Source organism: Nomascus leucogenys, chromosome 6 (assembly GCF_006542625.1).
Source record: "Nomascus leucogenys isolate Asia chromosome 6, Asia_NLE_v1, whole genome shotgun sequence".
Classification (NCBI taxonomy): domain Eukaryota; kingdom Metazoa; phylum Chordata; class Mammalia; order Primates; family Hylobatidae; genus Nomascus; species Nomascus leucogenys.
In genome coordinates this window covers 39,324,700-39,338,942 of record NC_044386.1, presented here as the reverse complement: position 1 = coordinate 39,338,942, position 14,243 = coordinate 39,324,700, and the positions used below count along the sequence as shown (strand labels likewise).

Sequence of the window (14,243 nt, the reverse complement as noted above, 5' to 3'; positions counted from 1 at the left end):
CTCCCCGTCTTTCTCAAGAAAAAGCGAGTTCAAAATCAGTGTAATGCAGCTGGCATGAATTTTAAATCTGTAGACTGCCCAGCAGAGGAGGCCTCCAAATTACATAATTAGGCCCATGATATACTAACTTATTCTTTGGCTATAAAACAGTTCATAAACACATGAGAAAAGATGAAGGTTAGATATAATACTTTTTCCAACATGCTATAACCAACTCCAGGCAAAGAAAACAATATGTTTCATTCTCTTTAATTTAGAATTAGCAAGTATTTGTTAAACTACTAGTTCCTGCTAACACTGAGCAAGGCACTTATGGAGATTAATGCAAATGCAATCAAAATAATGGTTCTTCAAGAATAAGGCAGTACAAACACATGAAACTGTGAACAGAAGGGCATACCCGAAAATAGAAGGTCAGACTAGGGAAAAATCAGCTATCAAACTGACGGGCTTAAAATTAAAACTAAATGACAGACAAGGCTTTGGTGGGTATGGAAAAGGGAGAGAAACTGTGGTGAACCTGTATGGTAAAAGCTCAGAGCAAATGTTCTGGATATGAGTATGAATTCTGAGTATGTTTTGGACATTCTGAGGAAGCTGGTGAACAGAGAACAAGGTCCAAATTCATGAATAAAAGGGGCTAAAATTAGACTGGCAAGGTAGGACCAGATTAAAACAGCATTCTGAACTCAGATTGATCAGAAAGTCACTAGAGGTTTGGTGCAAAAGTGGGTTTTCCTTAGGGTACAGCTGCACTTCATGCCTTCTTAACTTAATATCACTGAGAAGTATTGACAAGATTTGGTCATGATTGGATATGAGAGATGATAGAGACATGTCTATCACAAATAACTGAGTATGTGTGGATGAGAGATGGTGCTAGTGGAAGAAATCAGGATTTGGGGATCTGAGTTGGTTAGCAGGAGGAGAAGATCACAGGACTGCTCTGGATACTTGGTCTTGTAAGGCAATTACAAGACTTTTGGAAATGTGAGAAACGGCTAGTGGGAAGTTGAAGGTAAGAGACCAAAGACTGAGAGACAAGGGAGGTCATTACTGGAGGTGAGAGAGAACTACATAGAGATGAGGAGTATCATGTGAATTTAATGTGAAGACTAGACTATTTGGTGACAAGTCTCCATAACACCTTCGTCAAAAATTATATTAAATGTTTATTGGCCAGGCGTGGTGGCTCACGCCTGTAATCCCAGCATTTTGGGAGGCTGAGGCAGGTGGATCACAAGGTCAAGAGATTGAGACCATCCTGGCCAACACGGTGAAACCGCGTCTCTACGAAAAATACAAAAATTAGCTGGGTGTGGTGGCCCACACCTGTAGTCCCAGCTGATCGGGAGACTGAGGCAGGAGAATCGCTTGAACCCGGGAGGCGGAGGTTGCAGTGAGCCGAGATTGTGCCATTGCACTCCAGCCTGGCAACAGAGCAAGACTTTGTCTCAAAAAAGAAAAAAAAGTTTATTAAGCCACACAGGGAATAATATGCTCATATCTGGTTTGTAATTTTGCAGAAACAAAACTAATCACCACCTAAAATAACTAACACCCTCTAATTTGTATCAAGTATTTTTTTTAAAGTGATTAAAGCATCCTTAGACGCATCCTTAGAAGTGTGATGTTAATATATTAATATATGGGAAGAGTAAATGCCAACATTGATTACTAAGAAATATTGTGAAATTGTATCTAGTTGATCTCCTTGGTGAAGTTCTTCTAATAATACAGCACAGAAGAGGCTAACCCAAAAGGGCATTTAAAACTGCTGGTTTTCATTAGCACTAGGCATGCATTGAAACAGCTTGCTTTCAGAATTCATGTTGTTACCAACTTTTTATGGTGATGATAATTTGGAAAATGGTCAGATCCAAAATGCCTTAGATGAATTTATTTCCTTCCTATGAGTGAGGAAGAAAAAGCTCACAGACAGTTTTGATATAACTACTTTTGCTGAGATTTCTCTTCTCTTGGAGATCCAGCAGGGAATGCAGGATGGGAATTTTAAATGTGTAAGGTGTGAGGGGGAAAAGACTTTTGGGAGTAGTATATATAGTAGGTCTCCAATTTTATTTATTTATTTGTTATATTATTTATATTTTTACTTTTTGAAGAGACATGGGTCTCACTCTGCCACCCAGGTTGGGAGTGCAGTGGCATAATCATAGCTCACTGCAGTCTCCAACTCTTGGGCTGAAGGGATCCTCCTTCGTCAGCCTCCCAAATAGCTTGTACCATAGGCATGTGCCAACACACCTAGCTTTTTAAAATTTATTTATTTTATAGACAAGGTCTTGGCGTGTTGCCCAGGCTGGTCTCTAATTCCTGGCCTCACTTGATCCTTCTGTCTCGGCCTCCCAAAGTACTGGGATTACAGCCATAAGCCACCACATCCGGCCTAGGTTTCCAGTTTTATAAAATAAGGATATATGGTATGTACCTGCACTGACCAATTCTGTTACAATAAGTCACATGTGGCTATTGAGCACTTAAAATGTGGCTAATGCAATTGAGGAATTCAATGACAATTTAAATTTAATTTAATTAAATATGTAAGTCTATAACAGGTTGGGTATGTGAACCCACTTTTTAAGCTTTACATTTTATGAAATGTAAATGCAGATCAAGTATTTATGATTAAAATTTAGCATCTAAATTCATATGTGCTATAAGAATTGAAAGCTTAGTACAAGAAGATGCAAAATATCTTGATAATGTTTACGTTGACTACATGTTGAAATCATATTTTTGACTGCTGAGTTAAATAAAATTCATTATTAAAACAAATATTTCTTATTTTTTAAATGTGATTACAGTCATGCATCACTTAATGACAGGAATACATTCTGAAAAATGCATCATTAGGCAATTCCACGGTTCTGCGAACACCACAGAGTGTATTTACACAAACCTCGATGAGGTAGCCTACTATACACCTAGGCTATATGGGATAGCCTATTGCTCTGAGCTACAGACCTATGCAGCATGTTAGTACTCTGCTGCATACCATAAGCAATTTTAACACAAAATTAAGTATTTATGTATCTAGACATATCTAAACATAGAAAAGATATCGTAAAGACATGATTTTAGAATTTTATGGGACCAGTCCATCATTGAAAAGTCATTATGTGGTGCATGACTGTAGTTGAAAATTTTAAATTACATATGTGGCTTGCATTTTATTTCTACTGGTAGCATTCGTATATACATTTTATGGTTTATATGTCTGCACTTGCATTCAAAAGCATTAAATGATTACTGTGGGCATATTTGCTTTCATAACAAAAATGAACAAGTAAAGTAATTTTTTAAAATTTCAAATGACATATAAAATCATTATGGTTATGTTGTAAAAGGTCCTCCCAAATGCAGAATGATGGGGACAAAGAATTCACTAAAGACTTAGGTGGCTTAGGTGTGATTGTATCTGTGGAAGTTTGTTTTTTTCCAAGGGTACTCAGTGTGCATTTGTTTACCTTCAGAGATACAATTATTCACATTATGTCCCGATTTTAATCATAGACAGTGGTGTAGTGGTAAATGTTTAACACCTATCTCCCTGGAATTTAGAAAAAGGGTCACGATTTGTATCATTTGCCAATTTCTGTGGTGTAAATACCTCTCTCAAGGATGTTTTTAAGCTACCAACATTAATTCACTGCCTGGATTCACAATCCAGAAGCTGGACCCAGCACACGCTAGCTGGGGAAGGGACTGATGCTATCTAGGCTTCATGTGAGGTAACAGGTACAAAGATTAAGTAATCTACTAACATAGATAAAAAATGTAAGAGACAGTACTGTTGAGTAAACCCTGGACACTCGATTTCATTTGATGACATCTAATCCACTGGCAGCTGATCACATTTAGTTAATAATCATTGAAAGATACTTTCCCAGGTCAGGAGACATTAGCTTCTACCACAGATGCTATCATTAATCTTCATTTACAGAGAGGGTGAGCTTGGGGTTAAGTGAATGTGCTTTGGAGTCACAGACGGCTAGGTTCAAATCTCAGCTCTACCAAACCTCAGTTTACTCATCTCTAATATTGATAGGATAAGATTTTCCCTTTTTAATAAACAAATCAGGATTAGATGAGATAATTTATTTAAAGCATTTGGCATTCCCTCTGCACGTATCCAAAAGGATTAGTTATTACACTTACTAAAGTCTTCTTGGTAGTAGTAACAAACAGACTATTTATGTTCTATAATGTTCCTGTGGGGTATATTGAGAGTAGGGACCCTCATTTATATATCACGAAGAGAACATCTAGGCAGGTGGTAGAGCAATCAGCAAATGTGCTCTTCGCCAGCCACAATACTTAAGACCCTATTCCTAAATCAAGCACTTACATCATATGAAGGTCCCGGAAAGGGAAGGACCATCATAATGTAAAGTGTGTATCTCCTAGGATAAGGCAATAATACAGCCCATTTGTGCTTGGGTGTATAGGCAATTGCACATCTTCTAAAGTGAGTTCCAATTGTGTAGGAAGTACTTTAGGGGCTAATTCCTCCCTCATCTACTTTAAGGAAATTCTATGTGGTTGTTGTTAGGTTTGGATAATTTGTTTTGTGAAATCATGGATTTCTAGAACTAAAAATTAGATACAGAAATCCCAGTGACAAGACGCTTGGCTTGAAGTTAGAACTTTTCTTGGGAGAACTCAAAAAAGGCAGCTGAGTTACAAGAACCTGAGTCTGTCTCTTCCTTTATGGAGGAGTGAAAGAAGAAGAGGCATGTCAGTAGCCAAATGTTTGGCCATACTCCGATATTGGTATGCACAGTTATTCTATTCAGAGCGGAACTTTCTCAAAGAACGAAGCATTCTGTTTCACTAGGACCGCATTGCACTTTACAATGCCTCCCGGCAACTATCCCTGTGGATGTTTGTCAACTCACTAAGCTTGATTCACTTGGTGCATTAATGGATTCACAATGCAGATGTGACTGTTACATGAAAGAGAAAATCAATTGCATGGCCGCTTATTTGAACAGTATATTCCTTCTTATATCTTACTTCATACTATTGTCCCTACAAAGTAGTTTTTTCCTAAACAAAATTTGGAAAATGAAACCTCTTATTGACTTACTACTTTTTTTCTCTTTCTACACGTGGCTCATTCTAAAATATGATATTTTTAATTACTATGATAGATCATATAGATCATGGAGAATGTTCCTTAAACAAATTTAAAGATGTTGGAATTTTCTTCAGACTCAAATTTGAAAATTTTGTTTCACCTAATCTAAAAGGAGATAAATAAGCTATAGGAGACAATTTCTCATACAGTGAAGCCTTCAAACAAATCATTCATTATCTTGGTGAGATATAATCTAACAATGATTACTATAATAATTTATAGTATACTAAATGCTTTTTATATCTTAAAGAAGTGCATGTGTTCCTGCCTTCTTTGGAGTTAACAGAAGTGTAGGCTTTCAAAGACAGTTAGTTACCAGCATGCCCTAATAACATATGGAGCAAAAATTGGAAGAAACCCCTCTTTCCTTTTATCAAGTCCAACATGGTAAAGTTATTCTTTTAAAGCAAACAAGTTGGGAAACCAAGAGTGAGGCAATGTGATCTCCTGGGAAAGGCATTACTAGAGGAGTCAGCAATCCCGTAACCTGACACCAGCCCAACATTGCCCGAGCTGGTGACTCAGGTAGTCATTTAATCACTATGGGTCTCAATTCCCTCACCTGAACACCCTTCTAAAATTTTGTTATAAGCCAAATCCTGCACTGTGCAGTGTAATAATAGCTGCCTTTCACTGACGGCTATTCATGTCCTGATGTTACCAGGCTCCTTGTCTTTCTCTTCTTTTAGCTGGAAGCAGTAGCTGTGTCTCACTCACGATTACATCCTAACAATTAGCCATAGGCTTGCCACAGAGTAGATGTTCACCACAACATCTACCCAACAAATAAGTGTACCAGGTACCTTCTTATTGCATTCAACCTTCAGACAGACCTTGCAAGAGAAAGGCTCATTTCACAAATGAGAAAATGGAAGTTTAGAGGAGCTCAGAGAGGTTAAGTAAATCTCCTCCCAAGCTCACACAGGCAGAATATTTCTGGGTAGGGTTTCGAACTGTGCTTGATCTTTCCAAGGCCTGCCTTTACTTTCCCATGCTTCTTAAATTGTGAACTAGGCACACTAAACACACAATCAGGGTAGCAGTGAATCAGAACAAACTACATGGAGCAAGAAAAAGACAGAGTAATATTTAGACGTGAATTATAAAGAGAGGTAGACACCATAATATTTTCAGTGCATAGGGCCTGTCGAAGACAGTGATAATTCATAAGTGCTGCCATGGCAGTTTCTTCAAGGGCTGTATTACATTGCTCAAGGGATGTAATATTTATTGCTATGCCTTAGAACCTCCAGTAGCACCTGGTCTACTTTTGGGTACATTACACAAGAGCTATGCAGTGTGCTCTCTCCATGACATAGGGCATTATCCTGCCTCCTTTAAGCTTCTATGTAAAAATAGAAGTCTGTTTGGCCAGACTGACTGGCTGCCAGATAGATGGCAAACACAGGGCAGATCAATATCATGTCTCATCTCCAGGAAGTTTACAATGTACCCCTTCACTCTTCAAGATCAAAGGAGGTGTAATAGCTTGGACTTGGACCATTCATTGTTAATAGCTTTAAGAGAAAATACTCCCTAGAAAAGTGCTGTCTAACAGAAATAAAATGTGAGCCACAAATACCAACCACACACATAGTTAGAAATTTTCTAGTAACTGCATTAAAAAAAGTTAAAAATTGATAGATTAATTTTCATAATGTATCTTATTTAACTCAATATATTCAAATATTATTTCATCATGTAATCAATGTAAGTATTAATGAGATATTTTGCACCCTTTTTCTCATACTGAATCTTTGATTCTCGTATGCCTTTTACACTCACATACATCTCAATTGAAACTTGTCCCATTTCGAGTGTTTAATAGCTACATGTGGCTAGTGGCTACTGCATTGTACCATGAAGCTCTGGAACACAGAGAGGTGGTAGAAGTCCAAGCGGCCAGCTCCCTAGCTAGTGTAGAATAGATCTGTGTTTATTATTACTCACAAGGCAGGCCAAAGCTGCTGAGAAGAGACCTTCATACAGTTATTTTGCAAGGTCTGATAATTTTTTAAAGTCATAGAAAGAAATAGTCTTCCTACTAAAGCAAGAAGTAGGGTGTTCCAGATCGTCTCAACACTCACTTTGTACATAATTACTGATCACTGAACTCTACATACAATTAAAGCATCAATTTTTTTTTTGTAGGACAGAACTTCTGTCTGTCACTAGTTATGTAACTTTATGTGACTAAGTTCTCATCCTCAGCCTCAACTTCTTTATCTCCAAAATAGAATGTGTGGAACATATCAGTAGTTCTTAGCCTTGGCTGTATATTAGAATCACTTGCGGAACTTAAAAATCAATGCTCTGGCTTTATCATAGATAAATTGGATCAGTAGGGTAGGGACTGAGTATTGATACTTGAAGATTTTTCTTGTATAATTCGAAAGCATGGCCAGGATTGAGAATCGCTGATTCAGTGCAAACCAAATGTGCTATATAACTTTTGTGACAACAGAACTCATCTGCCCCCAAAAGTTGCCCTCATCTGAGCAGAAGAGAAAAGAAATACCAATCTCCCCATTCAACCAACCAGTTAATGTGCTTTTTTGCAACAGATGATGATTTATGGATCTATGTAAAGTAATTTTAATACTGAAATATGAAATTAAGATCAGAAAATATTATCCTATAAAATGGCAAATAAAAAGAATACACATGTATAGATGAAATCAGCCAGCCACAGAAATGATCACTCAACGACAATATTTCAAAGTGTTGCTGATGAGACTGGGTAGACAGAATGCCAAAAGATCCCCCACAAGATTACCATCCCGGGTTATTCAAACACTAATCTAGGTACTGCTGTGAAGGAATTTTGCAGATGTAATTAAGATGGCTAACCCACTGGCTTTAAAATAGGGAGATTATCTTGGATTATCTGCACAAACCAATGTAATCACCTGAGCCTGTAAAAGCAGAATGAGATATGGCAGAAGGGGAAGTCAGAGAGATTAGAAACTTGAAAAGGACTTGATCTTCTGTTGCTGGAAGAAGGTACATAGAATCTTGTTGCTGGAAGGGGGCACACTGAAACCATGAGATGCAATGCAGACAGCCTCTAGGAGCAAAAACTGGCTCCCAGCTGAGAGCCAGCAAGGAAATGGGGAACATGGTCCAACAATGACAAGGAACTCAGTTCATGAAAACAACTGGAATGAGCTTGGAGGCAAATTCATCCCTAGAGGCCCTAACGACACTGATTTCTGCCCTGCAAACTCTAAGCAAGAGCCCAGTTGGGCCATGGTGTGCCCAGACTTCTCACATACAGAACTATGGGACAATAAATGGGTATTGTTTAAGCCACTAAGTTTGTGGTAATATGTTATGGAAGCAATAGAAAACTACTACAGGCTTTAAGAGTCCATTATAGAGCTTGAGATTGACCATAAACATTAATCAGGAAGATAATAATCACCACTGAAACATGTCAATATTGAGAGGGGCATTTTTGCAATGTCTAGCAATTTTATTCATAAGGGACTTTAGAGACAACTTAGTTCCATCAGTTAACGATAACTGATAAGGAAATGTTGAAAAACTAGTAAATAATTTACAGCTTTGTCTCCTCCAACTACCTGGGACCAAAAAAATGTCCCAACACAGAGACAGGTGCAATAATTTCTCAAAGCTTGATGATGCTCTCCCCTAAGGTCATTCAGTTCCCTCTATTCCAACTCCACAGTTGTCAAATGACCTTCTGATTCTTGTTTTCTGGGTTCACTATCTTTCAGGAAAATGAACACAATAATCAGATGAAATGAAATTGCCTGACAGTGCCATAGAGAACAAACAAATATACTGGCATTTTGGTGTATTGGCTCATCTCTTAAGTTTGGCTAAGATAAATCAGGCCCCTGGAGTCTAATCACCTCTGGATCAACTGATGCAATTTATTTATTTTTAAAAATTTTTTGAACATGTAAATCAATATGAGATGATCCCAGGGAAAGTGAGAAAGGCTGGAAGGCCCTATCTCCATCAGTTTGCTAGCTTTGCTTTCCATCTTAACATCAGGTCAAACTAGGAAACTTAAAAACAGGCAATGTGTTGGTAGGAAAGTAACAGCCAAGGTCAAAATCTACAACAGACTAGGGTAGAAGAAAAATAAGGAAAAGGAGCATGTATTTGTGGAAGGAAAGATGGTGTGGAAGTGGGAAGGCCAGTCTATCTTTGTAACATGTTCTTGCAAATCTTGGCTCAGAAGAGCTTGTTTTCAGTCCTCCTGAATTAAAAGTTCCGTTCCCAGGAGGCTTATGTTTACTGTCCTATGGGACCACCACACCGTAACTCAGGAAATTATAATTCAATGACCTGGCCATGTTTCTCCTAAACCAGTTGGCTGGCTGAAGAGGTTTGAAATCAGAAGGATGAGCCACTATTGATTCAGAGAGACTGTCCACCTACCAGGAAGCCAAAGGGACAGACACATAAACTTTATGTTACAGTCTACTTAAGTGAAATCAGTTTTCACATCTTGTAAAACAGTACCAAACCATTCATGCTCCCCTCACTGAAAAGTTATATGAATAACATTTTAACTTTTCAACCACTTGTGATCATGTTACCAGTTAAAGCTTTACTCTTGAATGAGGAAGAAAACTTAGAAAATCCCTAGGGGGCAGTTTACATGCAGCATCATCATTAAAATGCTAAAGAACCAAAGGACATGTGCTTCAGACATAGGGAAATAATACACCTGGATGTCCACAGGTACCTAAAATAACCTCTGTCTAAAATAAAGTCAGCATTTCGTACCCGCTTCTGATCCCTACATTATGAACATGCAGATTCATTTCATCTATTTCTTATTTTGCTTAATGAGATCAGGGTTCACCCAGTTGGTTACTCCATCCCTTCTCACATTTAACTTGCCACCATGAGGGAGGATTCTACCTCTGCATTCTCTCTGGAATGTAGTACCTTCTCCTAGAGTCTTAGTCCCCTACCTTTTCTTTTCTCCAGACTTTCAACAGCCTTCTTCATGGTCAAGTTTCCTTTACTTTCAAGGCTACTGTCAGACAAATCAGGACTCCACCTACCCTTCAAAGTCATGTTCAAATATCACCACCTCCATGAAGCCTTCCATACTCCCCACCGCGACTTAGCTGTCAACTCATCTGTGCCTACATTGTTTTTTTTTTAACCTTTACTATAAAATATTCCACAATATCCAAGTCACAAGATGATAAATCCCTGTGGGTGGAACAGATGAGCTCTTGGTGCCTGTGTTGCTGTTTGTAAAGTTCTAAGGGCAAGACACAGACCTACTGCATCAACTTATAATCCCCACTCTGCTCTCAATCACCAAAGCGTGGGCTGTATTTGATAAGTGAGCAGAAACGTGTTACGTGTATGCATGGGGGAGGGGACCTGTCAGTGGCTATAATGTCAGCCAGAGGCACTAGAGGTCCTCTTTCCACCTCAGGAACATCTAGACCACCATCTAGTTGTCATTTCTGGATTTTTAGAAGTTAGTTCCAGTAAAAGAGAAAAGAGAGGGCTAGAAGTTGAGCGTCGGGCTTTGGGCAGCAGAACATAACCTGAGGGTGCTGGGTGTTGGTGCAAGAGAATTTCAGAAAGGTATGGAAGGTCCCAACGACGTCAAAATTCTGCCTGGACTCCACCTGAACAGCTGCTATGCCAAATAAATGCTGAACACGTGCCCCTTTGTCAGGTGGCAGAACTCGGCTTCCCATAGTCCAGCTTCTCCCATCGGTGGCTACCTTCAGTCTCCTCAGCCTCCCCATGCAAACTCCTCTCTACTTTTGAAAGACAAACAGGCAGAAAAATTCAAGAGGATAAAAAGGAAAAAACAGAGGGATTGAGATGTGTGAAGTGGTTCTGCTTCCCTTTTGCCATCAGCTCAGGACAGAACACCAACCACAATTTTTTTTCCTTAGACAATTATTTCCCATGTTCACTAGATTAGATTCCTGAAGACACAACTGTACTTCTGGCTGACATTAACTGAAGATAAATGGGCTTTCCTATTTCTCTATGAATCAGAATGTCTAGAAGCCTAGGGTTAGTAGTGATGGGGCCCAGGGGAAACTTGGGGAGGCAGGATCACAATGACAGAAGCCAGGGGCTGAACATTGCCCCGAGAACAGTGTTAGCCTAAAGGTTGCATTTTATAAATGGGGTAAGTTAAGCCCAGAGAGGTGAAGTAATGTGTCTAAGCCCCCGGAGCTGGTGCCGGCCAAGCTGGGAGCAGCACCAGGTCTCCTGTCCCCAGTCCAATGGGCTTTTTCAGTACTCCTTGTTGTCTTCAGCCTGCCAGTATTTTCAAAAAGCACTTCAAGTAGCAAGAAGACACACTTACTCCGGGCTCATAGGTGCTGTCATAGCTAATATCATTGATCATCAGGCAGACAATACAAATAAATCATAACAAGTATGGGCAGAAGGTGACCTGGCTCTTTGGCCTTCCCCAGCTAGCTGGTCGCTCGCCCACCCTCCCTGAATGAGGGTGAGTTCCCCTTTCTACTTTCTTTGAAGCAGTACAAGAGCCCTGGAGTAATTAAAGAAAGAAATTTACTCTAAACTAGCCCTGACATCTGGACTAAACTGGGCCTAAATTTCTGAAAATAATCCTAGTTAGAATCTTGCAAACATGTGTTCTTCACACTGACACCACAGTGATTTTCTTAAACTGCCAATTTATAGCCTCTGTTTCAAACCCCCCAGTACAAATTATAAACTTTTAGAGAGGTACATCCAGCCACGTGTGATCTGATGTGGCCTCTTCCTACCTTATCTTCCACCATTTCCACAAACCTCCCCTTTCTTCTGTCCACAAAGGAAACTTCTCAGAAGGTTCTGGGCTATTCACACCTCTGGCCCCACTGCCTCCTATCCTCTTCTCACTTAATCCATCTTTGCTACTCATTCCCCTAAACCTCAGCTCAAGGACACTTCAACTTAGAAGCACCTTAGCAACAATCCCACTCCCAAGTGAAGTCAGGTGCCTCTCCTCTCTACTTCTATCACAGCCTTAACAAACCCTTATTATAGCATTATAAGGAATCAGTGATATTGTCATCTCTCTCCTGTGGCTCATCTTCATATTGCCCACTACCTAGCACAACCAGTTTTAAACAAATTGTTGAAGACATGACTAAAGGCCCATGGACATGGTTTAAAAAGAGGTGCTTGGAAGAGGTGGGAGAATGTCCTTCTGTTGAAAGTTCATCTGATACTTTCCATTGAGATAGAATAAGTGGTGGTTCCCATCACATCAGGCATTATGGGATGGGTTTTAATCAGGCATGCAGTAAGAAACCCAAAGCATCAGAGTTAATCTGCAAAGAGGTATAGCAAGAAGCAGAAGGAGACAAAGCCCTATTTCTCTTTCCTTCAAAGTACTGACCATCTCTCAGACTAAAGATGCAAAATAAACATGCAATTGTGGTATCACTTCTCTTTACAATGCTTTTCTTAATGTAAACTGTTGAAATGCAACACATGGAACAGAATTAAAACCCTTAAGTATTTCCTGAGTGCAAATTACCATCTCTGTTGACTTTCTCAAAATGTATCCGCTCTCTAAATGCTCAGAAAACTAGTCCTTCCTTCAGAGGACAGCCTTTGAAAACCAAAATTATATCTTGATGGTGACCAGACACGGAGGAAGGCAGCCAAAGGCTTTCTTTGCCTAATAAGAATACTTTATAAACTCCAGCACAGAAAAAAAGAAGTTTCGCTTAGAATAGAAAGGAAAAGGGCAGAGAAGTAACGGGAAGAGAGAACAATGAGAAATTAACCCAGAAGAGGGAAGAATGAAGTGGAAGGAGAAAGGAAAACATCTGGCCAAAGCCATGTTAAAGATTTACATCTAAAAAATGCAACAGTAAGGAAAAAAAAAACCCTGACTATCAGCCTTTTAATCAAACAATAAATAACAGTGAGGGAATACTAACCAATAGTCCGCAGATATTGCTGAAATAGAGGCTGGATTTTCGTATTGTTTCCTCCAGGTTTTATATCAAGAACTTTTTAAATTTCCTTTTTCTTTCACTCATATGTGCAAGCAGATCACATCACACTGATTTGGTTAAAATCTGGCAGAGAGGGAGGGGTTGGAGGTGGGATCCCACAGAAGTTTCTTGGTCGCCACTTGGCATGTATTAATCTCTAAATTCTTGGTCTTTCGGCTTTGATATATAAACCTTCACAAAATCCCTCCAAAATCAGTCATTCTCAATCTGTCTCTCCCATGTGCACACACACATATCTGGTACCAGAGGAGTAAATTAAATCACATCAGACCATTGCCTCATATAATAAATCCCCTGACCTTTGCCCAGTACATCTCTGGGCTCTGCCTGCTGAACTGAAGGCCAGGCCTGGGCTGGAGTCTCATGAGGCCTATTACAATGGAGGCAGCCAAATCAGCTGAGAAGAGGGCTAAGTGTTAGAACTCAACAAAGGCTCTGACCTGGATGGGTTGAAAGCAGTGATAGGGTATCTGAATCTGGTCCTTTCCCTTCTCTAAGGAGTACAAGAACAGAGGCAGAAGTGACCATCTGTTGTACTCACTGCTACCTCATTAAAGTATCCCAAATGCCCAGAAGACAGCACATTGTACATCTTGTAAATGAAGAAATTAAGGAGTAAATGAATTCCAAAATTTCATTGCTCATTAGAAATCCTAGCACACGCCGGGCGCGGTGGCTCACGCTTGTAATCCCAGCACTTTGGGAGGCCGAGGCGGGCGGATCACGAGGTCAGGAGATCGAGACCACAGTGAAACCCCGTCTCTACTAAAAAAATACAAAAAATTAGCCGGGCGTGGTGGCGGGCGCCTGTAGTCCCAGCTACTCGGAGAGGCTGAGGCAGGAGAATGGCGTGAACCCGGGAGGTGGAGCTTGCAGTGAGCCGAGATTGCGCCACTGCACTCCAGCCTGGGCGACAGAGCAAGACTCTGACTCCAAAAAAAAAAAAAAAAAAAAAAGAAATCCTAGCACACTTAGTTTCATTGTAAACATTTAACCATTTGTTAGCAGTATAAAGTAGTTTATAGAAAACCCCTAGAAAACTGAAATTCCTGCATCTTAATTTAGTCCCCTCATCT

At 39.7% G+C, this 14,243-nt stretch overlaps 1 protein-coding gene across 8 annotated transcripts in view; it reads right to left on the bottom strand.

The window, feature by feature from the left end:
* The window catches only part of GHR (growth hormone receptor), a 299,293-nt gene that overhangs the window by 160,010 nt on the left and 125,040 nt on the right, over nt 1-14,243 (bottom strand). The window contains exon 1 of one of the 8 annotated variants that reach the window (XM_004088211.3): nt 13,467-13,575. The exons of 4 other annotated variants lie outside the window; for them this stretch is intronic. The gene's annotated coding sequence lies outside the window, so the exon portion shown is untranslated. Of the gene's footprint in view, nt 1-11,492; nt 11,530-11,922; nt 12,065-13,089; nt 13,406-13,466; nt 13,576-14,243 lie in introns of those variants that run through there. 3 more of the 8 variants (XM_004088212.3, XM_004088213.3, XM_004088214.3) reach the window with 3 other exon arrangements.